This window comes from Sarcophilus harrisii, chromosome 1 (assembly GCF_902635505.1).
Source record: "Sarcophilus harrisii chromosome 1, mSarHar1.11, whole genome shotgun sequence".
Lineage (NCBI taxonomy): Eukaryota > Metazoa > Chordata > Mammalia > Dasyuromorphia > Dasyuridae > Sarcophilus > Sarcophilus harrisii.
The window spans coordinates 84,923,744-84,950,870 of record NC_045426.1 but is presented as its reverse complement, the minus strand read 5'-3'; the positions used below and the strand labels follow the sequence as shown (position 1 = coordinate 84,950,870).

The 27,127-nt window shown below is 37.1% G+C and overlaps 1 protein-coding gene across 3 annotated transcripts in view; it reads left to right on the top strand.

Annotated features, from left to right (window-relative positions):
* The first annotated feature begins 5,860 nt into the window (after window positions 1–5,860).
* Window positions 5,861–27,127, top strand: part of DAG1 (dystroglycan 1) — a 94,649-nt gene continuing 73,382 nt past the window's right edge. Inside the window, exon 1 of one of the 3 annotated variants that reach the window (XM_031959189.1) lies at window positions 5,861–6,039. The gene's annotated coding sequence lies outside the window, so the exon portion shown is untranslated. Of the gene's footprint in view, window positions 6,216–6,305; window positions 7,213–27,127 lie in introns of those variants that run through there. The other 2 variants (XM_031959184.1, XM_031959198.1) reach the window with 2 other exon arrangements.

The following is a 27,127-nucleotide window of genomic DNA, read 5'->3' as shown; positions in this document are numbered from 1 at the left end:
AAAGACAGGTGGGGCATGATGGCAGCTGAGTTTTATACCCAGAGAGTATCATCAGGTCAGGACTCTGATGTGATGGATCAGCAGAAAAGCAATCAAATAGCAGAAAGGGATTATAATTGGGGAGAATCCAGGCTTTTTTAACCCAACAGAAAGGCAGTATCCAGTGCGAGCAGCTCCAATGTAATTACAGATGATGAAGAGAGATTTAGAATGTGATCAATAGAAGGGACTAGATAGATTAACTGCTTGGAAGAAAGCATGTGCTTGTATTTCTACAGACGGAGAAGGAATCAGATGGGTGCCAATAGCACCTGGAGAGAGACAGAAAAAAGAGAAAAACCTCAAAACGAAGGAGAAGACCTAAGCAACATCTGACACTGAAAGAACATGGCTGATAATGAGACTGTTAAAGAACTTTAAAATGAGCAGGAATCATTGGATTCTCTGAGATGAAAAATTGTTGATAAAGACTGTTGCAGGACTTGAAAACCATAAGGAATTATTGGATTCTCTAAAACAAGATAAAACTATTGCAGGACTTCAAAACTTGCAGGAATCATTGGATTCCTGGCACATGAACTAATGGACAATAGGTTCCTTCTAGACTATTTCTAAGACTTATGGACATGTATAAATCCTCATGTTGATTCATGTTATTTGTTATATCACTACTAGCCTGTTATATTGCTATGTGCTTATGTAATTTATGTAATTATGTGTAATACCTCCCATATTGATGTTTCATGTGAATCCCTCCAGAAAGCCACCTATCTGATTTGATTTCCCATTTCCTTTGGTATTTTCATCTCCCTTCCTGAGTAGTCAGGGAGGGCATGATCACCTCTTTTTATGGTGTTTTCACCCCTTTTTTGAGAAATCAGGAAGAATGTGATCACCTCATTTTTGGGGTTCTCACCTCCTTGAAAAGTCAGGGAGGTCATGACCACTTATGTTTTAAAAACAAAAGAAAGCGGGAGATGTTATGGACCAGAACTTGAAACAAGGTGCTAAGTAAGTGGAATTGAGGAGACACTGCTTTAATCTAGTTTAGCATTGATTTAATCCTACAACAAATAATGGTTTCCTAGTGATATAATGATTGGTATATACTCAGTGTGGGACATATAAGGAGAAACTCTGAGGGCTAGAGAGACAAGCCCACTAGAAGCTCTCGGAACCTCAGCCAGGATTCAGTCAAGGAGATTCAGAAGCCAGAGAAGGCAGCTTACGCTTTCGGAACCAAGACCATGAATGGCCTCTAGAAAAAACTAGCCTAGGCCCAAGTGAAGGAGACAAGACTTTGAAGGAGACAATAAAGGATTTGGACTTTAATCCCTGACTGCACTTGTGATTACTGAACTGAAACTAAGGCTGCCTCCAGAAGTCCCCCAAGAAACCTGCTCCCAGAGAAGATTATAATTTAGAGAAGAATATTACAAAAAGGGACCTTAAAAGACTTTTGTACTGTCTGCCCTTCCATGCTGGAATGTGAAATCTACCTCACCTTGACTTCTTCTAGATCTTACACCCTTTTCCTCTGAGATTACTTCCCACTGCAACTGTATTTATCTAAATGATCTAGACATTTGCATGTTGGTTTCTCCTATTAGAAAATGAGATCCTAGAAGCAGGACCCAAGTTCCCAGGCACAGTGCCTGGCATATGGTGCTTAAATAAATGATTATTGACTAACTGACTTCATGGAGTAAATAGGTGATGTTTGGGACAAAAAGACCTACCCAAATTGACTACTTAGAGATTACTCATAGAAAGCAGAATTATTTATTAGAATCTCGAGAAGCAGACCTCACCCTGGTCTGCAAGCAAAATTCCACAGCAGGATAGGGCCAGAGCCTTGAAAATGATTGTAGCTTTTATACATTTCAGACAAAGAACTTCCAAAATCCCACCCTCTATATGTTGTGATTGGTCACTTAAGTCTACTGTTCCTCTAGTTGGTCAATGGAATGTAATAGACATGGTGATATACAGCTTCTCCGGCCACTCACTTGATAGGACAATAGAATGTAGACCAGGACTTCTCTAAAATCACGTGACTCTGGAGAAGCCAAAACTGAGGCCTATAGGCTTGATCTACTTTAGAATCTTCACCTTTTCCCACAAAGTGGTACCTGGATTGGGCTTTGAAGAGAGGTATTTCTTTTTTTTTTTTTTTAATTTTATTTTTTTTATTTAATAGCCTTTTATTTACAGGATATATACATGGGTAACTTTACAGCATTAACAATTGCCAAACCTCTTGTTCCAATTTTTCACCTCTTACCCCCCCCCCCCCTCCCCTAGATGGCAGGATGACCAGTAGATGTTAAATATATTAAAATATAAATTAGATACACAATAAGTATACCTGACCAAAACGTTATTTTGCTGTAGAAAGAATCAGACTCTGAAATATTGTACAATTAGCTTGTGAAGGAAATCAAAAATGCAGGTGTGCATAAATATAGGGATTGGGAATTCAATGTAATGGTTTTTAGTCATCGAAGAGAGGTATTTCAATAGGCAAATATATCTCTGTGTCTACATGAGACAGTGCATTCTGAGTGTGGGGGATGTTATCAAGATATTTTCTAAGAAAATCTTTCATTGCTAGTATTCCTCTTGAATCACCAAAGCGTAATACATTATTCTTAGTTCAATAAAATAAATGTTTCCCTTCCAGTAAATGTTTTAGATATTTGTATGGAACAAAACAAAGTGGACATTTCCTGATTTCCCAGTCTTTGGAGCTTATTTTATTGGATGGTTGGGAAGCAGAAAGGGGAATCTCCCCAGACCACTTCAATGTCTATGTACAGAAAAATGTTTTCCTGAGGAGAGATAAAAAGTTTACAAAAGATGGGGAGGGTCCCTGCCTTTCTTCTTTTTTTTTTTCCTACATTTTTCCTTTCTCTGATCTCATCAATTCCCATGGGTTCAATAGATGCAGTTGACTCCCAAATCTACATATCTAACACTAATCTCTCTTTAGAGTTCCATTTGGCTATCTCCAATTGCCTGCTGAGATTCTTTGCCTAGAAGTCCCATGGCATGTCAAACTAAGCAATCAAAACAACTCTTTATCTGTCCTTCTAAACTCACCTTTTTACCTAATATCCTTAGTTCTCCTAAGGATATCACTATTCTTTCAGTTACTGGACATCCTTAGTTCTTCACTCTCACTTATATCCCTTCCAATCCCAACCCTGGTCTCCAATTATTTGCCAAGTCTGGTTGATTCTCTCTCCACAACATCCCCATCATCCACCCTCTTCTTTCCACTCCTATACTACCCCCACCTCAGTTCAGTTTTCATCATCTGTAACCTAGACAACTGTAACAATTTACTAATCAATCTCTTTGAATCCAGCTTCTACTTTCCAATTCATCTTCTTCACAGCTGTCAAACAGAAACTTTAAAAAGCAAGAGTCTCACCCTGTTATTCCCCTGATTAAGAAGTTTTAATGGCTCCCTATTGCCCTAAGGATAAAACACACATTCCTCTGTTTGGCATTTAGAGCCCTTTACAATCTGGCTCCAGCCAATCTTTCCAGGCTGGTTACACATTACTCCCCCTCAAATTCTCTGTGTTCCAGCTAAACGGGTCTGCTTGTTGTTCTTTATAAACTACATTCCATTTCCTGTGTCTTTGTCTTTGCACAGCATATTTCTCTGTGCCTCGAATTTTACCTCTACCTTTTGCAGTCCTTAGGTGCTTAAAAAATTCACTTCAAGGACTACCTTCAATAAGGGGCCTTTCCTGATTCCTCAAGTTGTTATTGTTATTCTTCCCCCTACCCCAATTCATTGATATTTATTTTGTAAAAATCTTGTAGTTACCAGTGTACTTGTTGTATTACTCTTTTCCTCCCCCACCCCCCAATAGAGTGCAACCTCATTGAGGGCAAGAACTGTTTTGTTGTTGCATTCCCAGTTGGCACTTAATGCTTTTTAAATTGAATCGAGTATACATGGACAGCTAGGTATTGAAATAGAATACAGGCCCCGGAGTCAGAAAAAAACTGAGTTCAAATTTTATCTCTGACACTGATTAATTGTGGGACCTTGGGCAAGGCACTTAACTCTGTTTACCTCAGTTTTCTCATCTATAAAATGAATTGGAGAAGGAAATGGCAAACCACTCCAGTATCTTTGCAAAAAACAAAAAAACCCAAACCAAACAAACCCAAATGGGATCATGAAGACCAAACAAGTGTTCAGTTTCACTGAACTAAGGCACTAAGTCTCTCTCTCTTTTTTTTATTTTTTTTATTTAATAGCCTTTTATTTACAGGATATATGCAGAGGTAACTTTACAACATTAACAATTGCCAAACCTCTTGTTCCAATTTTTTACCTCTTACCCCCCCACCCCATCCCCCAGATGGCAGGATGACCAGTAGATGTTAAATATATTAAAATATAAATTAGATACACAATAAGTATACATGACCAAAACGTTATTTTGCTGTACAAAAAGAATCAGACACTGAAATATTGTACAATTAGCTTGTGAAGGAAATCAAAAATGCAGGTGAGGCACTAAGTCTCTATGCAGTCTACCTCTACCACATCTCTCTGGTCTTCCTTTATTTCTATTACTATTATCCTGATCCAGGGTCTCATCACCCACCTAGACTACTATTATAACCTCTTTACAGGTTTTCCCTCCTCTCTTCTCCTTCCTCTAAAATCTCCTTAGCCACAGATCTACTCTGCTCAGACATCCCCAAGATTTCTTATTGCCTACTTAAGGAAAGTTTTAATAGTTAAATGATTGGCCTTCTGGTTTCTCTATAATCTGGCACCAGCCAACTTTTCTAGCTTCATTTCTAAGTGCTCTACGCTACAGCCAATCTAGCCAACTGTTTTTCTCTTCCTTTGCTGACACTGTTCCTTATGCCTAAAATGGCCCTCCTTTGTATTACCTATCCCTTATGAAGCATGTCAAACACCAACTTTTCCAGCAAGTCTTCTTCCATCTCCTTTCTCCCTACTCCTGTCCTATTTTATCCTTCCATATTTATTATACATTGTATCCTCCTTCCCAACCCCTCATGCAGGCTGATCCAAACTGGCTTCTTGCTGATCCACAGGACATTCCATCTTCTCCTTGCACTGAATGTTCATTGTGCCATGGTTCGTTAGGGTTTTAAGCCTTGGCTCCCAGCTCAGTTCAAGACTGACTTGGTGAATGAGGCTTTCCTAATCCTCCCAGCTGCCAGTGCTTTGCCTTCCCCTATATTCTTTTATTTCATGTTTTGTATTTATTCATAAGGGTAAATATCGACTCTCAATTTTTCATCCCCATCTCCCATCACAATACTTGTCACATAGTAGGTGTTCATAAATTCTTGTCGATTGATTTTCTATGGTTAAGTACTGGGGAAATCCACATCCACATCCTAATATGGGACGTCACAAACATTTTAATGACAGGATATGCAGGTCTATACCATGTGATATTGGAGGATTAAGGTCATTGTTAATGGATTTCAAGGAAGGCTTCCTGGAGAAGGTAGCATTTTACCTGGCAGGCTTTACAGCTGGAGACCTAAACCAAGATTCAGGATGACCTGTTGGGATTTGAAGCAGGCTGGTGGGTACGATCAGCACGTGCCCAGCCCACCGCCTAGATGTACTCAGGGGTCCCAGAGGGCACGTGCAGAGCAGGGCGTGTCGGAGGTGTAGCCAAATCTGAGACAGGGCGTGTCCGGGATCCATGTGCAAAAGGGGGCGTGTCTCTGACGGGTAGGGCTTAGGAGGGGGAGGAGCTCATATTGGCTGGGCGGGACCGCCCAAGGACAGGGTGGGCGTGCCGGGCCAATGAGCGAGGCGGCGCGGGGCGGGGGGGGGGGCTTGCAGGGAGGGTTCGGGCCGGCTGCGGGCTGAAAGATGCAGGCAGAAGCGTCGGGGTTCCGCGGAGGGATCGTGCGGGCGCCGCCGCGGGTACCACTCGGCCGCGGGGATTGGCTGCGGTGCTCGCGTGTCACCCGGGGTTGCTAGGCTCCGGGCCGCCCCGCCCCCGCCTTCCCCCGGTACGTGCTCGCGCGGAGGCTGCGGCGCGGCTCTCGCGCTTCTCGGGCTCGGGCAGCGCGCGCGGCGGCGGCGGCGGCATAGCGCCGGGGCCCCGGGGAGCGGCGGCGTCCTGCGGCCCGGCGTCCTGGCGGAGCGGGGAGTGTCGGCACCTGCCGCTGCCCGGCTGCGCTCAGGGGTGAGTCACGCCCTCCCGCTACGGCCGCTCTGAGGCTCCCGGGCCCAGGGTCCGCCCGGCCCGCGCCCCTCCCCCTCCCTCAGCCGCCCCAGCCCCCTCCTCTTTTCTCTCCGCCTAACACCTGCTGCTGCGCCCGCTCGGGGCCCTCGGTCCGGGGTGCGAGCGAGGCCTGCGCCCGCCGGCTCGAACCCGTCTGTGTCCTTGCCTTGCACCGGCAGGCGAGCGGGCGGGCCCGGACCGGCGGCTGTGGGGGGAGGTGGTTCTCGGGCGGCTGCTTTTCCCTCACGCCGCCGCCTGCTTCTCCTCCCGGCCTGAGGGTCGAGGCCTGGGGGGAGGGGGGAGCGGCGGCGGCGGGTATGGGCATGCGGGGCAGAGGGGGCTGCCGAGGGGGGCCCGGGCCCGGCGGCTGCTGAGAGCTCCTTTTGTTGCCGGGCCCCGGGCTGGCACGGAGGCGGCAGCGAAGCAGGCCGCGGGGCCGAGGTCGGCCCGGGTGCGCGACTGGGGCCTTTCTAACCCGGGAGCCGCCGGGGCTTCTGGGCGGGCTGCACGCCGCCGGTGGGCCCCAAAGGGTAGGGGATCTCGGAGCCTGCCTGGGTGACCCTCCCAGCCCGATTTGGGGGGCGAGTTTGCAGCTGGGAGGGAGAGGGAGCGGGGAAAAGCTGCATGAGATTTTTGTGGATGCTGAGCCTCACTCTGAGAAACTGCTCGCAGAGCAGGCAGGTTGAGTCGCTCGTTAAGCCCTTCTCCTGGGCAGGAGGAAGGGTCCTCACGACCCCCCATCCCGTGTAGGAGGCTTCTTTGGGAGCTCCAGGACCTGCTCATCCTTGTCGTGGAGTTAGAGAGAGCAGCTCCAAAGTTGGGTGTATTTGGGAGGCTTCCCCAGGGGGCAGCCTGCTTCCCTGTCAGGGAAACCTCCCTTAATTCCTAACGACTCCTCTTCAAATTCATGGCAGAGCTGGCGATTTAAAGAGTGAGGCTAATATATACATTTTGACAGGTAGGTAACCTCTAGATTCTTAAAGGTTTAGGATGGATTTTAAGGCTGCAAAGAAGTTTCTTGTTTTTTGTCAGTTTAAGAATTTAGCAGATCTTTTATTAGTACGATTTTATTTTCAGAAAGTCGCCCAATAATGGAGAAGTTTTGGATGTTTGTGATCACTTAGTTGTATATATAGTTTTTAAAGTTGAATTTTTTTTGCTTGTTTTTTTGCAAGGATTTGAGTTAATATTAAGAGTTCTGTCTCCGAAACACAGCCTGCTCTTGCTCTTTCTCTGAATAACTGAGTAGAAATATTATTGGCAAAGGTCCTAGTCTGTTTGCCTCTCTGTCTTCCCCTTTATTTTCTCCCTCTTCCCCTCGATCTTTCTCCCTCAGTTCCCCTTTACTCTCTCCTAGTCTCATTCTTTCATTTTCTCTCTTCCTTTCCCTTTGAGACAAAAGTAGTACATATTTCTCCAGGTCTGTTGTGTGTCTGGGATAGGTATATTATGATTTTAGTAGTGCTCTAAACTCTTTCAGAATAGTGTTGTGATTAAAAGGACAGATATTTTGATAATGTTAAATATGCATTATTAGATTTTTTGAGAACTTGAATGAGGCCAAATTAATTTGGTTTAGGAATGAGAAAGTGGACTCATAATGCTAGATACTCATGATTTGGGGCCAAAACAAACAAGGGAGAGACTTCTTTTCTGCTAGGAAATTAAAAGGGAGGGCAGTATTTTATCAAATGGAAGTTGGGGAATATATATCAGGCATGTAGATGAATATAGGTAGGAGTAGGAAGTAATATTTACACAATAAACATTTAATAGAAATTGTAAAACACTCCTTTTGGTAGGCTCTCTGTCAAGAACTTGCAGGTCTACACTATCCTGAAAAAAATCAACAGCTTGCTGATAGTGGAGCCAAAACTTAATACAGTGTCCAAGCACCTCTTTTGATTTAAGGAATTTTAATGTCTGGACTGAGGTTATTGGCTACATTAAGAATTATTGGGTTTAGGAATAAGAGTAAGAGGGGGGGAAAGGGCACCTTATCAGGTCATCTAAAGTACTTTCTTTCTATCTTGGGATTATTCTAAATTACTTCAGGTAGTATTAGAATACATTCCCAAGAAAAAGAAATTCCTTAGTTTCCCTTGGCAACTCAGTTGCACTAATAGTGAAGAATCTTATGTCTAACCTAAAACCTTCAGCCCATTGGATTCTATTCTGCAGGCTTGGACAATTGTGGACAATCCTGAACAATTTTCTTGGTCATAGCTTTCAGGTAGTTTAATGGTTCTTAAATTACCTCTCTTCAATTTTTTTTCCAGGTGAGTTATTTCTGCTTTGAAATGCCTCATATAATTTCTTCTACTTTTTTCTTTTGGACATTTTTTTAATTTTTTTTTTTTTTTATTTAATAGCCTTTTATTTACAGGATATATGCATGGGTAACTTTACAGCATTAACAATTGCCAAACCTCTTGTTCCAATTTTTCACCTCTTACCCCCCCATCCCCTCCCCTAGATGGCAGGATGACCAGTAGATGTTAAATATATTAAAATATAAATTAGATACACAATAAGTATACATGACCAAAACGTTATTTTGCTGTAGAAAAAGAATCAGACTCTGAAATATTGTACAATTAGCTTGTGAAGGAAATCAAAAATGCAGGTGTGCATAAATATAGGGATTGGGAATTCAATGTAATGGTTTTTATGGACATTTTTCTTAATGTTAGTGTAAATCACCATTTTTATCCTTGTTAAGGCAAAATTAAACATATTACCTCTGCTTTTTTTGTTTTATAGTTGTGCTCTGAAATTTGAGTTCTCACTTTTGCCCTTAACTTTCACCCAGTGAGATGATATCTTATTAATGTTAAATTTTTCTGGAGGAAGTAGTGGGGAGTTTTTTCTAGTGGTGGAAAAGGGATATAGAGAGGAAAATGGGGAGATGATAGACATTCAACTCCTCTCTGCATGCTCTTATTCACTAATAGAATGTAAATTCCTTGAGGCCTGGGGCTCTTTGTTTTTGCATTTACAATACCTTATGGTTGTGATTAGTTCCCTAAGAACCTGTTGAGTCGTGGATGTTGAAAGGTGGAAAGAGGAAGTAGAATTTGGGATTATTTTAAGTTTATATGTGCCCAACCAGTAATAGTTCAGGATTTTTATCATAGAATTAAAGTTTTGCTTTCCCAGCAACCACTCGCCCCTTCTGTGATATCCATGCTTTGGGGAGAAATAATGTAGTTTTTCGTCTCCTGAAGGTAGGGGACACTTCTTTTAAGAAACTGCCTTCTGACATGAGTCTGTATTTCCTCCAAAATAAAAATCCACAGCTAAAATTGGGTGCCTACCGTGTACTAGGTGTGCTGTCGGATACAAAGTATTATACGACATTGATCCTTCCCTCAAGTAGTTTGTTTTCCAGTTGTGGAGAGAGAATGGGAACATAAATGGTTTAGAATGATCTTTTTTGGTGTCTATGGAGAAAAGAAGTAGGGCCTTAATTATATCTTCATTGGGTAAAATTTAGAAAACTGGAGGAGAGGGAGAAAGAGATGGCATTCCTGGGGAGAATTTGAACAAAGGTGAAGAGAGAGGATATTCGAGGTATGTCTAGGAAACCAGTTTGACTGGAGTGGAGGGTTCCTGTAGGAGAGTAATAGCAGATAAGTTTGAAGATAAATTGGAGTTTTGGAGACAAATTTTAGACCAGTGTTATGTTTTTCTTCAGATTTACTCATCTAAAATTTTTTTTTCTAAACTCAGTATTGTTTAGGTAACATTTTGCAATCTACTATTTTTTTATTGTTTACTCTTACAATGCCTAAAACTCTGAAGCTAGCCTTAATAGTTAGGATCCAATATGTGTTTTTCAGTTTTGGATACTCTTTGGTCATATTGACAGTTTAAACCTTTTTTGTAAGATACATATAGTGAATCAAACTTTTAAACTTTTGAGAGATTATAATTGAAGTATGGAAATAAACTCCCTGTATATTGAATTTGTAAAGCCAGATTTGTGTCCCCCGTTTCTTATTGAATGAAATTTGTGTGACTTCATTCCTACTAGATGCCTGAATGTTAAATATAAATTAATTTTCCAAAGATTAAGATTTTGCTTGAGTATATTAGTCCTTCCTGGGAAGAAGTTGGTAAGAGTATATCTTTCTGAGGGATTAACAACAAAAGGCAGGTGTTCAGGTTTTGTTTTGAAGTTGCACCATTCTGAACTAGAAATTAAAAAAAATTTTTTTTTAATACTAGTAGGTTGAATATTTACATTTTGAATTACTTTTGAATGATTTCCCCTAATTCTTGGTCTTGGTTTGTCAAATGTTCAATATAAAACATATCTTTTTTTCTCAGTAGAGTGACCTTTGATAATTTGATGGACTAGTTTGACTCACTCATGTGGGCTAAGTGGCATTTTTTTAATGTCTTTCTGGCAAGGGCATGGAAGAATTCTATCCTGGTAATAGGCATTTATCATTATTCTTCACCCTTCCCAGTGGATTCTAGTTTTCATTTTAGCTAAGTGTTTTTGAAATAGGACTGTAATAGAAAATACAAATTACACCTTTAAAAAAATTCTCTGCTTTGTATAGAGTACAATTATCTGATTTCAGAAGTTTAGAATTATGAAAATGGATTTATGCAAAATAAAATTGGGGCATATATGTTTATTTCACACACACACAAAAACATTTATTGTGAGATTTCTTTGAATATCAAACTTGCTCCAGTATATCTGCAGTTTCAAACACGATTTACAGTTTTTCAGGGAAAAGTGTAATGGCTGACATCTATTATAAAATGAGCCATACATGTATTATTTTTAAACAAGTTTCCTTCCATAGGCATCCCACTTTTTCTCTCTTTAATGATATTTAGATTCTTACTTTATATTTCAATACATCTCACAGTCCCCTGCCATTCCGCACATATGAAACCACTGATTCATTTTTGTTGCTGCTAGTCATTGCACTATTGCATCCTAAATATAGGGTAGTGTGCCAGTTGGGAAACAGCCCAGTAGTAAGTAGAAGCATTTGGAATGCTGCATATTATTCAGAGAAATAATCAGCCAATGCTTAGCTTGTGTTAGTAATTGTACTTAGTACAATGAATTGGAATTTGCTCTTAGATTCTGTAGGTGTTGGAATTTCTTCCTTCTTTGAGTATAAAAAACTGAGAGCAATAATCTCTTTTAAAATTGCCTCCTTCTAATAATTGGTGTAAAAATGTTTATTAGAAATCTAAGTAATTGTTCAAAGTTGAGAAAGCTGTTCTTAAGCATTTTATTTCTGCAAGGGATCTGATTCATCTAATTTTGCTATATGATATGCAGAGTTGATTTTTCTACCAGTGTAAGGATAGTAATATTTAATTCTCTACAGACATTTGGCTGTATTTTCGAAAGTAACAACCTAGTAGAAAACATTCTATTTTCTACATTTGTTTGGTGTTTTTCTTTAATTGGTTCATTTATTCTTAAGATATATTGAATGTTGATAAATTTTGTTTCATTATATCTTACCAAAACCCCAGTCTACTCCTTGATTAAATATCTCATAGGGTATAATCTCTGAAAATAGATAAGCAAAAGAGTTGAGTTATTATGACAGTGTTTGCAACTCTACATTTAAATAGTTTTTTCAGTTTGTAAAAAAAAAAAAAAATTAGAAGCAAGGAAAGCTCTTACTATTATTGTTCAATAAAACATTAAAAATGCTAACTATAGCAATATTAGTAAGATAAAAATTAAAGGACAATGCATTATCAGAAAGAAGGCAGAATTATTTTTCTACTTATGATATGGCTCCTTGGAAAATCCTAGAAAATCAACATAGATAGACACAAACATTCCTTAATAAATGCAGTTACTATAATCAGGAATAAAAGACCTAAATAGGGAAGACCTAGTCAATGTTCACTAATAAGTCATGCAATACAGTAAAAAATAATCTAAAAAAAAATCACGTTAACAATATTTTAATTCTAAATCAAATTAGGTAATAAGATACTCTGTAGAATTAAAAATAAAAAAAATTCGTGTAGAAAAACAACATATCAAGACTGGGGAAATAAGTGTATGAAATAGAAATAAAGGAGATTTGATATGAGCAGATTTCAAATTATATTATGAAGCAATAACATTTCTGTACTATTTGAGATTAAATGAAATAGTGGAAAGTATCTTGTTGTGATTTTGGTATTGTTTCTTTCATAAAGGTCTTTCCATGTTGCTTTTTATTCTTCACACTTGCTCTTAACTACATTATGGTACCACAATTTACCTAACCAATTCATTTTAACTAATAACTATGCTAGGTGATATGATTGGTGGTAGTGATATAACAGAATATGGATTTTTTCCCCCCAACTTTCCTTGTATCCTTTGCATTTAGTTTTCCCTGGCACTTAATATATTATTATTGATAGAAGTAAGTATCTTACAAAGTAATTTTGGGAATGGTGAAACAGTTATTAAGCTATGTGTGTTGGAGGGTGGAGGAGAGAGAGGGGGGGGGAGGGAGGGATGGAGGGAGGAAGGGAAAGAGAAAGAAACAAATAAGGGAGGGCTTCTTGTAGAAGGGGGCTCTTGAGCTGAGCCTCAAAGAAAAGTGGACATGAGGAGAGGCATTCCAGGTGTGGGACAATTTGTACAAAGGTGGGAGAGAGATGGTCATTTTGAAAAAACAGCAAATTTCCAGTTTGAACCCTAGAGTTCTCCAAAAGAAGTACTATGAGATCATAAAGATAAGTACTATGAGATCTGTAAAGATACTGTTACATGCAACCAGAATTTGCATTTTATCCTAGAGATAAGAAGCTGTTGAAGCCAGAATCCCAGAAGTGGGATAGGATCACACCTATTTAGATTTAGAAATTTTACTTTGAGTGTATTGCCCTGCAGTAAATAAATGATGAATATGAAGAATGTAGAGAGATGGGAAAGACTTAAATGAATTGATGATGATTTATATGAATTGATAACAAAGTAAGCTTAACCAGGAAATCACTGTACACAATGACCTCAGCAATATAAATAGAAAGAACAAATAACAATTTGAAAGTAAATGCCATGTAATTAAAATGATTAACTTCACCTACAAAGAAGAGAGATGAAGCATGTAACTCCTTAACCCTTTTTTTTGCAGCAGTAAGGGAATATGTATGTAGAACATTGCATATATTATAGAACTTGATGGATGGATTAGCTTTTTATTTTGAACTGCTTTTTGCCCTTTTAAAATTTATCTTATAAAAGATGGTTCTCTGGGAGAATTGAGGGAAGGAGGAATATTTAGTAAGAGAAAGACATTAAAAAAAACAAGATGACAAATACAAAGTAATCAAAATTTTAAAATCACATTGGCAGATATTAGAGGACAGATCAGAAAGAGAAAATAATGGAAGCAGGGAGGCTAGTGCAAGAGTCCGGGTAGGAAGTAATGACCAGAGCTAAGTTAATAGGCATATTTCCTTTTTTTTCTTTTTTTCTTTTTTTAATTTAATAACCTTTTATTTACAGGTTATATGTATGGGTAACTTTACAGCATTAACAATTGCCAAACCTCTTGTTCCAATTTTTCACCTCTTACCTCCCACCCCCTCCCCCATATGGCAGGATGACCAGTAGATGTTAAGTATATTAAAATATAAATTAGATACACAATAAGTATACATGACCAAACCGTTATTTTGCTGTACAAAAAGAATCAGACTCTGAAATATTGTACAATTAGCTTGTGAAGGAAATAAAAAATGCAGGTGGGCATAAATATAGGGATTGGGAATTCAATGTAATGGTTTTTAGTCATCACCCAGAGTTCTTTCTCTGTGTGTAGCTGGTTCAGTTCATTACTGCTCCATTGGAGATGATTTGATTGATCTCATTGCTGAGGATGGCCAGGTCCATCAGAACTGGTCATCATATAGTATTGTTGTTGAAGTATATAAGGATCTCCTAGTCCTGCTCATTTCACTCAGCATCAGTTCATATAAGTCTCTCCAGGCTTTTCTGAAATCATCCTGTTGGTCATTTCTTACTGAGCAATAATATTCCATAATATTCATATACCACAATTTATTCAGCCATTCTCCAACTGATGGGCATCCACTCAGTTTCCAGTTTCTAGCCACTACAAAGAGACCTGCCACAAACATTCGTGCACATACAGGTCCCTTTCAATGGGCATATTTCCTAAGAGAAGGGAATGGATGGATGAAATAGGGAAGCTGACTCAAAAAGATTTGGACAATTAATAGAATATTGAGGGGTAAGAGTGGCAAGAGTAAGAATTTAGAATGACATATCTGGAAAGGATTGTGGCATCAATAAAAATAATGAAGTTAGGATGTGTGTACACGTGTGTGTGTGTGTGAGAGAGAGAGAGAGAGAGAGAGAGAAATAGCGCGCGCAAGAGACAGAGACAGACAGAGAAGTTCCATTTTGGACATGCTGAGTTTGGCATGTGTATGGGATATTTAAATAATGACATTCAGTAGGCATTTGATGATGGAGACTTGATGCTCAAGAGAGATAAGAATTTAAATTTGTAGGTTTGGAGTCAGATATGTAAAGATCATTCTTCAGTTGTTAGACATTGAATTTGTTTTTAGTTTTTTTGTAGCACTATACAGCTAATACTGTATCCTTTTTTTTTTAAAATAAGTTTGTAGTTCTATCATTTTTTCTCCTTCCCTCTTCTCTGCTTCTCCCTTCAAGGAAAAAAAAAAGAATCTTTTCCCTAATAATAAATAAATGTAAAGTAAAACAGATCCCTATACTGACCTTTTTCAAAAATTGTGTCTTGTTCTCCATTATTATATGTGTCAGAATGAGTAGCTTTCTTATTATCACAATCAGTGCCCTAGAATCGGGGGCAACTTGGTGCAGCAGATAGAACTTGAAGTCTGGAGTCAGGAAGGCTCATCTTCCTCTTGATTTAAAAATCTGGCCTTCAATACTTAGTAGCTTGGTAAGTCACTTACCTCATTTTCTTCATCTGTAAAATGAACAGGAGAAGGAAATGGCAGACTACTTCATTATTTTTGCCAAGAAAAGATATTGTCATGACTGAAAATGACTGAACACTAGTAACAGTTCATAGAATCATGGTTGATCATTTGAATTGATCAAAGTTATTAAAACTTTTAAAATTATTTTATTCAGTGTTGATATTATTGAAAATTACTTCCTTGGTTCTGTTCACTTTACTCTGCATCAATTCATATAAGTCTTCCTAGTACATACAAGGTTTCTCTGAAATCATCTCTTCTCACAATAATGTTCTATTAAATTAATCAGAATTTATTTTTCTACAACCCTATAGCAACCTTAAGTTTTACTGCTTTTAGTTCTTTTTGCCAATTTGGTGGGTGTGATAACTCCAAGTTGTTTTAAATTTAATTTCTCTGAAGAGAAATGAAATCAAATCTGGTTCAAGTGACTATTAACAATTTATATTTTTTCTTATGAACAATTTATATTTCTTCTTATGAACATTGGCTCTATCTTTAGTTTTTTATGTACTTGAAATTAACTTTGTAAGCTTTTAACAGTATCACATATATTAAATGTCAAGTTTTAATTTATCATATTTACTATATTTTTCTTAGTCTTATTTTCTTTTAAATTATAATTTTTGTTTAGAAATTAATTTTAATATGTTTAAACACATGTATAAAAATACATGATTTTGTTTTGTTCCATTTAAAATTGTGTTTTTATGTCATTCTGATGGAATTCACAGAGGTCTGTGCTGTGAGGTGATATAGATCCTTTTTCTGCAAAACTACTCACTAATTTTCCCAAGTACGATTGTTAAACAATGAGATCTAGGAAAAGAACTCTTTTATTTAACAAGAACTTTTGAAAAAGTGGTTAGCAGTTTGGCACAAAATAGGTTTGGACCCATATCTGACACCACTTAGGACATTCCAAATGGATAAGTGAGTTAAATATAAATTATTGCATCATTAAAAAGTTGAAGAATGGAGGTTGGTTATTTTTCATAACTCTAGATAAGGTATGAATTTGTAACCAGCCATCTATTGATAAATAGAATATATGTAATCATACATAAATATGTAATAAATAGGCAAATATCTAATTATATGTAGATTAATTTTATTGTGTAAAAAAGAAACTTTTACCCAAGATAGTATAAGATAAAAATAATACCATTACTATTTATCATTTTTTGCCAAGAATAATAATCTAATAATATCATATGCTGACATAATCATATAAAATACGATTCCCGCCTTGGAGCTGGAATAGACCTTAGAAATTACCTAGTTCAACTCCATTATTGATGACAGCTGGTATTTAATATGAGATCCTCCGATTTCAAATCTAGAAATTTTTCCATGGCACTAGTTATTAAATGATGTTTAAGTGAAAAGTGTAAAAGTTAATCTTTTACCAACTATGGTGTGCCTACATCAAATCCTCTGAGGGCTAAGTAACTTCCTTTGCGTTTGAGTTTTTGATTAGTTATTAAACCTCACTAGGTTTTTTTACTCTTTTAATAGATATCTTGACCCTCCTGTTAAAAAAAAAATTGTTAGTAGGCCATAGGTAATTAATAGAATCCTGAATTTAGGGGATGTTCAAGTTTGAATCTCTTCTCTGACACTTAATAAACCTTGAGCTTCAGGCACCTCTCATTTACATAGCTTACAACTAGCTAGGTGATCTTAGGAAAATGATAGCTGTCCATTGGACAGAGGAAATTTGGAAAATGATCTTTGTTATTATGGCACAAGTGAAGAAAGGTCTTTTCTGCTTATACAGACTTAAAGCAGTAGTGAGACAGTTTAATTGCCTGAGGAGAAATTTTCTGGGAGGTGCCTAGGAGAAAGTTTCGGATTAAAGAGCTAAAAATAGAATTCACTAAACTTAGACACAGAATTTAGGTTGTTGATCTCTGTAACTTTTCCAGTGAATTTATACAGCTGTTACTTTTCTTACTTAAAAAACAATACAAATATTTTGTCAGGAGGATCACAAAGAGGAAGGGATTTTTAAAGTCTAAAAGAATGCCGAAAACCATATATTTTCCCATATGTGAAAGTAGAAGAGAAAGATTTTATGTGAAATTAACAAATTTCTGTTATGAACAACTTGCTTTATAAAAAAAAAAAAAGGATAAATTCAGTATATTACTTTCAAAGATGTTTTCAGTGTTTCTCCAAACTTATGTCCTTTTTGTGTGCATTTAAAAAAAAAATGATTTATTGAACATCTTTTTTTGGGGAGGGCATTATAACTTTATTTTTCTGATAAAATGAGAAAAAAAAAAAAAAGAAGATATAGTCTTCGTAACAAATCAGTCAATTAGCAAGTACCTAGGCTTATTGTTGATTAGGCACTGAGGTATGAGTACAAAAAAATTAACAATCTCTGTCCAAAAATAGTTTGCATTCTATTGAGGGGAGACAAATATACATATATATAGTAGTAAACAAATATGGATAAATGAAAATATATAGAAAATTGTTTTTAAAAAAGTAGTTTAGGAAAGAAAGCACTAGTATTGGGGGTGATTAAGAAAGACAATGCAGAAGATGCTTGATTTTTCTCTTGATGGAAGAGGGCTATTTTACGAGGCCAGGAGGTAATGAAGGAGTTCATTCCAGGCAAGTGGGTGATGGTCAGTTTAGAGGCATAATGATAGGAAATGGAATGTAGGATATGTAAGGAATAGAGAAAAACAATTTGACTGGGTCATAGTCACTATTTGAGAAGAAGGGGCTGGAAAGATAAAAATGAGGATAGATAGTATAAGTCATATTTGAAGCTAAAAAGAATTTTTTTTTTTCCTAGAGACCAGTTGGAGTTGAGTAGGGGAAGTCACATGGTCAAGTAGAACATAAGGAAAATTAATTTTGATAACAGTGCGTAGGATGGACTAGAGGAAGGAGAGATCAGTCATGGAGGCCAATTAGATGATTATTTTGATAATGGGGGCCTCTCCATAGATAGTAAGTATATGAGTAAAGAGAAAGGATATGATGTAAGAAATATCGTTTAGATAAAGATGGCATGGCTTAGGTAAAGATAGGAGTGGTCAAACTGGTAAAAGGAAAATCAGGAGAGAATTGTGACACAAAAGGTCAGAGTTTGTAGGAATAAAGAAGGTGGTCACAAGTGTCAAATACCACTGATAAATTGAGAAGCCTAAAAAGTGAGAAAAAAATGAAAAGATTCTTAATTAAAAGATTGCTTATGTCAGGTGCATTGCTACAGCTTTTAGTCCCTGCTATTAAGAGTAGTCAATCATTTGAGCTTGGGAATTCTGAGCTGCGTTAGGGCTAAAGTTGATCTGAAATAGTAACTTTGGCACCAATATGTGGGAGTCCCTGAGAGTTGGACTACCAAGCTATTTAAATAAGGGCCAACCAACCCAAATCTGAAATAGAGAAAAAGCCAAAGCTTCCATGCTGATCCAGCAGTAAGATTGTTTCAATCTGGGCAATTGAGAGAGACCTAGGCAAAAAAATTATAGGTAATTTTGGACAGAGTATTTTTTCAGTTGAGAAGGGAAGTCAGAAGTTATATTATAGAGGATGGAGAAGTGAGAAAAGGGGAAGTTTAGGTGGAAAATGTTTAGGGACTTTTCTCTGAGAAACGGGGATAAAAGATAGGGCTTCAGGGGATAGTAGGATTTTGTTAAGATTTTTTTTCAAGATGAGGAGGTCTGGTCATGTTTGAAGGTAGGGAAGAACCAGTAGATAATTGTTGATGATTAGAGAGAGGGAGGATGGCTGAAGATATAGCTGTTGAAAGAAATGGAAGGGGATTGGGATCAAATGCCTTGTAGGTGGCACAGTATAGAGCACCAGTCCTGAAGTCAGGAGGACCTGACTTCAAATTTGACCTCAGACACTTAACACTTCCTAGCTGTGTGACCCTGGGCAAGTCTCTTAACTCCAATTGCCTCAGCAAAAAAAGAAAAGAAAAGAAAAATTACCTTGATGAAGAGAATGACTTCCTTTTGGTTAGAAATTAAGGGAAAAGAATGAGAGATGAAGTCAAGGAGTTTTTGTTGAAGTTGGGAAGGGGACTCCAAAAGTTTGGAGTCAGATCTGTGTCACCAGGTACCTCATCTCAAGAATTTTCAGACTTGAATCCATTTCCTAATGAGGGGGCAAAGTTTTATTTTAATTTAGGGTTATTTTAATTTAACGCCCTTAAAAATGGGCTAAATTCCAAAAGAAATTAGCAAAGAAACTGGAGCAAGGAGATAAAATTATCCTGCTTTCTGTCATTGACATGCTAATTCAATGGCCGCTTAGGTAGGGCCTAGGAATAGTCTCTGGAATTTGGTTTTCACTGACCAGATTATCAGTCAGCAATGTGAGGAGTGTTCTGTTCAGAATCAGACAGATAGTTGTTCTTAGATTGGGAGTTTGGGAAGTCCCTGAGGCAGATTTGGGGAGGAATAAAAATACTGCCTTGCTATAGTGAGGGCCCAGTTATTGACTAATATGAATTTAAGTTGTGAGATTTTGTTCAGCTGCATTCAGAGGTTTATTAGGGATGGAGGAATGTGGTAAGAGTAATCTGGGGTAGAGGTTAGTGACAAAACAAGGGACCAAGGGATTTGAGAGCAGAACAAAGTGTAGAATTGGAATAGCTGTTTGGAGAGTAGGATAGTGAAGTCAGATGAAAGATAATCTAAGAAATAAAGTGCTGAGAGATGGAAAGATTGGAGATCTTCATGAGAAAAGTTTAGGCCACATGAAGCATAAGGGGAAAGGTAGAATATGGTCAAAAAGACTGTAAAAGGTTTTGTTTTTATTTTTTTTGGTGAGGCAATTGGGGTTAAGTGACTTTCCCAGAGTCACACAGTTAGGAAGTGTTAAGTGTCTGAGCTCAAATTTGAACTCCGGTCCTCCTGACTTTCAGGGCTGATGGTCTATTCACTGTGCCACCTAGCTGCCTCGTTTTTTTCTTATTTTTCTTTTCTTTTATTTATTTATTTTTTTTAAGGAAATGAAATACTTGCATGTAATGGAGCGTGAGATCTAGTTATCCATCTTTATAGTTGAAGTAGAGACAGGAACTCTTGGGATTTTTGGCTGAGAAAATGGGACATTAGGAAGTTTGAAAGGAGCCACCTGTGTGAATATGCAAATCATTCCTCCTCCCCCTTTCATAGGATCTGTTGGAGACTTTTGGGGAACAGTATATATGGAAGAATTACACTAGTACTGATAGTATAATACAGTATTATAAAACCAACAAACTTTCACATTTCCCAAGGAAATTAATTAATTACAAGTGTGGCTAATGGGAATTCTATTGGATGAGTCAATTTGATGACAGCAGCTTAAAGAGTTAACATGATCTTAGAGTATCTTAATAGAAATGTGTACAGAGCAAGAAAAGTAATAATACTCTAATGAGCAGACCTCAACTGTAACCAGTTCTGGAAACATATTAAAAAGCTGAAGCATATCCCGGAAATTGACAATACCATGTTGATAAAGAACTTAAAAAGAATGAAGATGTTTATCTTGGAAAAAAACACTTTGAGATGGCTAGAGGAAATGATGATTATGACATATTAGGGGTGGAGTGATTGTAGGTCTTCTTGAGAGTGATTGAGAGTTTGAAGAGGTGAGGCTAGATAGGGAAGGAGATGGAATGATAGGAAATTGTAGTTAGATAGAATAATGTCTTATTCATCAATGTTTCATTTATTTGAAAGTGTTTCTTGTAGCTAATGGTGAGATTTAATATGTGATTATCCCTGTGTGTTACTAAGATGGAGTAAAGAAGTAGAACTTGGGATATTAGAGAATTTGAGAGACTATCTGTAGAAATTAGTCTCCCAGTATAAAGATAGAGTTGCGGAGGACAGGAAAATGGTGAGTTAGGTACTGTACTCCTTGAGAAAGGAGAATACTTTTGGGAGGAAACCTTGTAATTTGGGTTGGGTAGAATATTTTTGTTGAATGGATTTCAAAGGAGAGGAGATTGCTGAGTAATGGAGGTAAAAGGAAAGTCTGGAAGTGAGGATGGAATGAGAATTGATATCTTTGCACGGATCTGCCTCACTTAAATCCATTTCACTTGCAAGTCAAGATATCACCCTCCTGGTTTCTTTGGTCCTCTTGTAGAATGAAGGATCAACAAAAGCTGTGTAGGACTGCTTAAAGGATATGAGAAGAAGGTATAGTCAGTGGTGGTGGTTTACATTTTGGATTTTTGTCTGAAAAACTTTTCTAATTTTGAAATGAAACCTAAGAAACTACTGGATTCCTGAGTGCAGGAAAAATATCAGGTTCATAAGATTCATATTTAACAACATTAGCTAGAAGGAGATTTTTCATTGAATGGTTATCAAATTGGGGAGAGGAGAGAATTTGTTAGGAGGAAGTGGTGGCTTGGTCATGTGGTGTAAGGCTAAGGAATATCAGATAAAGCAACATTGTCATAGAATCATAGATTTGAAATGAGAACTGATTATTGAGCTCACCCCCATCATTTAAAAAACTTAAAATAGCCAGATTTAAAAAAATTTCTCCCCATCATTTTGGTGACTTCATTACTAGTCCTTAGCCTCTACCTTCCCCCAAATTGAAAGAAAGAAAAATAAATCATATGTAAAATTACATTATTATATGATAATATATAATCATAATCATATAAGGTATACAATTGTGAGGTAAAACAAATCCCCAAATTAGCTATGTTCAAAAATGAATATCACTCTATACTTTGAGTTTATCTTTACTCTATCAAAAGGTAAGTAACAAGCTATGTCATTTTCCCTCTGGAGTTTTGATTAGTCATTGCATTGATCAGAGTTCTTAAGTCTTTCAGAGTTTGTCTTTACAAGTGCTGGTAGGATTAGAGTTGTGTTAATCATCATTTCACACAAATCTTTCCAGGTTTCTTTCTCTGAAAAATCTCATTTATTACTTTTAAGGCTCAATAATTTTCCATTACAGTCATATAACATAATTTGTTCAGTTCCCCACTTGATGGGTATTCATTAGTTTCTAGTTCTTTGCCACTACAAGAAAGAGGTACTAAAAATATTTTTGTACATATGGGCCCTTTCCCTCTTTGTGATGTTTTTGGGGTTTATTGCTGGGTCATAGGGCATGCAGAATATAGTGATTTGGATATAGTTTCAAATTGCTCTCCAGAATAGCTGTACTAATTTGCAGCTCCACCAACAATATTTTAAAGTGCTCTCTTTCTCAGTTTGTCCAACAATTGCTTTTTTTTTTTTTTTTTTTTTTTTTTTTTTTTTTTTTTTTTTGAACAGGGCAGTCTTGAGATAGAAACATTGATTTCAGCTTTTTAGGTGACAACCATCATTTGGGGGCAAAAGCTGGAAGGGAGAAAATATTTGGTTTATGTAATTGCAGCATCATTAACAGCTATAGTTGTCCTGGTTCCAGAAATGTTTCATAGAATCCAGAGCTAGAAGGGCAGTTAGATGGTGCAGCAGATAGAGCTCTGGCTGTGGAGTTAGGAGGACCTGAGTTCAAATATGGCTTCAGACACTTAATATTATTAACTCTGACCCTGGGCAGGTCATTTAACCTCATCTGCTTTCCTCCCCCCTTCAAAAAAAAAAAAGAATCTAGAGCTAGAAAGGGTCATTTTGATCAAATTTAACCCTGTCATTTTGCAGATGAGGAAACTGAGGCCCAGATTTAGGAAGGGATCTTTCCAAGGTCATAACAAGTAAGTGAAAGAGGTGGTGTTTGAATCTACATCCTTTCAATCTAAACCTAATCAGTCAATTTAAATTAATTAACCACTTACTATGTACTAAACACTAGACATAAAAATAAAGCAATCATGCCTTTGATCTTGTACCCTAATAGGATACACATACAAGTGAATATACAATATGTGCAAATACACAATACAAGCTATTTTAAAAGAAGGGGAGGCAAAGGATGGGATGAAAGGGGAATCTGGAAACCACAGAAGGGGAAAAGTCATAATCTGATAGTATTCTGATTTTGAAATACATCTAATTTGCTTGGAGAGTAGCCAGGTCACATAACCAAGGAAGAAACAGCTGGAGGTTGACTTAAATCCTCTTTCCCCTCTGCTTTGCCGTATATTTATAGCACTTCCTTTGCTAGTGATATGTAGTGTCGCCAAAGTGGCCAATATAGACTCACTGTGTATGCTAGTCCTGCTTGCTGGTTAGTTTGGAACTATTTTTGAAAATCATTAAATATGGAAATGGTTTTAGATTTTTAACTATACATCTTTTGAAAATCCCCCAAGATACTTTGCAAAAAGGGGAATCAAATCAATTTTGGTCCCTTTTGAGCTAGGAGATGATAGAGAGCATGTAGAAATACTTGCAGGATTAGTTAGCTATACTAACTGCTCAATATCATTGCCATTTTTACTGTATTTGCTAATGAAAATACCCCACTTCAGGGGAAATGTTTATATGATTTGAATGGATTTTTGAATATAGTTGCTTGCTGAACTAAATGTTTTATTTGGAAAACACTTGTCAGCATAGGCTAAATCTAGAAAGCAAGCCTCTAAGGAAAGGGAACAGTTATTCAATCACCAATATTTTATGAGAATACACTTTGGAAGAAATTTCTGTGTTTTTAAAAGTGAAGACTATTTTTGCTAAGCAAAGAACATAATTGAAGTTTGGGCTCAGCTGCACTATGACTTTATTATTATGTAGGGTAGGTACTAATTAGGTATTTTAAGAATATACCCTAAAACTTTCTTGCTTGCTCGTAGTAGTTCAATAAATATTTATTTGATTCTCTCCATTGTAATTTGGCAAAGGTGAACTCACTCTGACTTTTAACTGGCTCTAGACTAACCCTATATATACTCTGCTGATCTAGCTTTGAAATAAGGGGATTTAAGTCAGTTTTACTAGATGAATGAGAAAAAGAAAAAAATGAGATAGAAATGAAGGAAGACTACTTAAGGAATTGTTTAAAATTATGTACAAATTGATTGTGATCCATTGAAATACCATATTGATCTGAATATAAGCAGTACATTTACTTGAGATTTGGGTTGAATAAAAATCAAGTGCAACCTATTCTGGTGTTATTTTTCAGTATATATATCCTTTTCCTTTAAAAGATATTTTAAAGGTGTGGAACTATCAGGATCAATAAGTATTTTTAATCACTTGAATTTGAAGTGTAGCTTTTCATAGAGACTTCTTGGTTGCTTGTATTTTGGCTTATTTTCTACCATTGCTTAATCGTATTTTTTTAGAGAACTACTTTCAGAAATCTTTACTTGGAGAGTTCCAGTTAGGTGATAGCAATAGCCCTTGGGTCGGGAGGACTGTCAGTGACTAGTCATTTTTCGAGGGATCTTATAGGCTTAGAGTCCACCAAATCTGGTTATTATTTTTTCACCTCTTGCCCAATAAAATGTCTTTTATGGTAAAAATGTTGGGAAGCAATTACAACTTAAGCTTCTATATTGTAATGATTCTTTTTCTAATGCCTAAAGCTGACATGTGGGTCAAATGATTTTATTATCTTCTTTTTTTTATAAGGGAATCCTGAAATATAGCCGACCAGTATTAGCATGTTGCCTGGTCACACAAGTTAGTTTGATTTGGGAAGAAAGGAAGGAAGGTAACAAACATCTGTGAAACATCTGCTATGTGTCAGACATTGTGCCAGGTGCTTTAAAAATTCGTTTCTCATTTGATTTTCACAATAACAAGGTACGTGCTATCTCCCAATTTTACATTTAAGGAAATGAGGCTTAAATGACTTGCCCAGGGTCACATAGCTAAGGATCTAAACGGAAGTTGAACTCAGGATTTCCTGACTTCAGCCTACATCTAACTCCCTGAAGAGGAAAGGAAAAAAAAAAAAAAACTATTGGCATTCATATAGGGATTTAAAGTTTACAAGATGCACTATACTATCTAATTTTTGTATTCTTTAGAAAATCCAGCAATTCTTTGAGATGAGGATACTATAAATATTCTCTCCATTTTTTGGATGAAGAAACTGAGACTCATTATTGTAAAGTGACTTGTTAGGGAATTAGTGGCATTGCCAGTTAAAGAACCTGGATAGCCTGGTTTGGAGTTTAATCCTTTGGTCATGTAAAAGACTTTTTATTTAATGACCCTTTCTGTACAGTACACTGCTTCTCAAACAGACTCTTCAACTCCCAGTTCTCTGGAGCAAAATGGATATTCTGTTCTGGTCAAACCAGTCCTCCAAGAAACCTAAGTTGTAACATGTTTAATTTTTGATTTTAAGAAAATTGTAGACTTGGGAGATGGCTGCTTGGGGCAGGCTTGAATAAAAAAGAAATGAAAATTTTCATTGAAGGCAGTATCCAGCTCAACATTAGGCAGTTGGCCTAACTTTGGTAATGTGGTTTTCCTTGACACCTGTCTTCCATTCCTTCTTTCTTTGCAACTTAATTCTTTTATTCTGTTCATTTCTTTTGCCTGATTTCCCTCTTTTTATCCCCAAATTTTTTCTTCTATTCTCTCTGATTTCTTATCTTTCTCCTTTCCGTTATAGTATAGTAAAATTTAGAGTTAAAGGACATTTTCCTTTTCTTTGTTTTTCTAACTTTCTTTTTATTAATAGCATTGTAGGACAAATGGACAGAACATGAACAGAAAGTCCAAATACCTGGGTTTTATTCATGGCTTTATATTCAGTAACTGTTATCTTGAAAAAAATCACTTTTCTAGGTTTCAGAAAGAGGAGTTCAAATGTGGTCTCAGACACTTAATTAACTGTGTGACCTTGGGCAAGTCATTTAAGATCTTAGTTTCTTTATCTGTGAAATGGGAATAATAATCTCTCAGGGTTGTTGTGAGGATAAAATGAGATATAATTTACAAAGTTTTATAAACATAGTAGAAACTACATAAATATTAACTATGAAAATACTACTAACAATTTTTCATTTTCATTCAGTACAATGAGAATTGTATTTCAGGAATCTCTCTAAAGCTCTCTTCAGCTGTAAGAGTCTGTGATTATGATGATTGTTTTCTTGCCTCATTTTCTCCACCAGCTTTGTGAGAAGCCATTGCTGCTTTTCTCTTTGGGTCACTGATTGAATTGTCCAAAAGCAGGAAGGGGAAATGAGATGGGACTTTAGCTGGACTTGCACCTTCTCTGTTTTTGAAAAGTGTTAATAGCTTCCATTTGACTTGGACAAAGTGGCCTGAGGAGAAAGGTTTTCTGTTTTATGATATTTGAATTGAAAGTAATAAGAAGAAAATGGTGGTTTCTTTTCAAAGAGACATCCTGAATTCTCATATTGTCTCTTAAAGTCAGAATCTGAGCTTGGAAGGATCTTACTTTAACTCCTTTCAATCCATAGAGGCACAAACTGACCTAGATCTATTGTGTGTATATACATACTACTGGCATTGACTTTCACCTCTCTAAATTAATTAGCAACATTTCAGCATTCCCTCTTAGTTTATTACATTGACTTGTTGAAGTTGAAGATGTTGTGCTGTTCTCTTATGTAGCACATGCTACATAACATGCTCAGTTCTCTAAGCCTCACAGTAGATCATTATTCCCAGACAGCATACCACTGTGAGATTGGCACTAGACTTCCATGATGCTCTGTGGTAAACTGGATCAGGTGCAAGACCTTGTTGCTCATGTTTAAGACAGAATTGTTGCATGGCACAGTCTCTCGATTCCACTGTAAATATAAACAAGTATATTTAGAGCTCACCGTTATTTATTTTTTATTTTTAATAGTATTTTATTTTTCCAAATGCATGCAAAGATAGTTTTCAGCATTCTTGTTTGCAGAACCCCATGTTCCAAATTTTTCTCCCTTTTTCTCCTCCTCAAGAAAGCAAGCAATCTGATATTGGTTAAACACATTTTTTTCTAAACATATTTCTTCATTC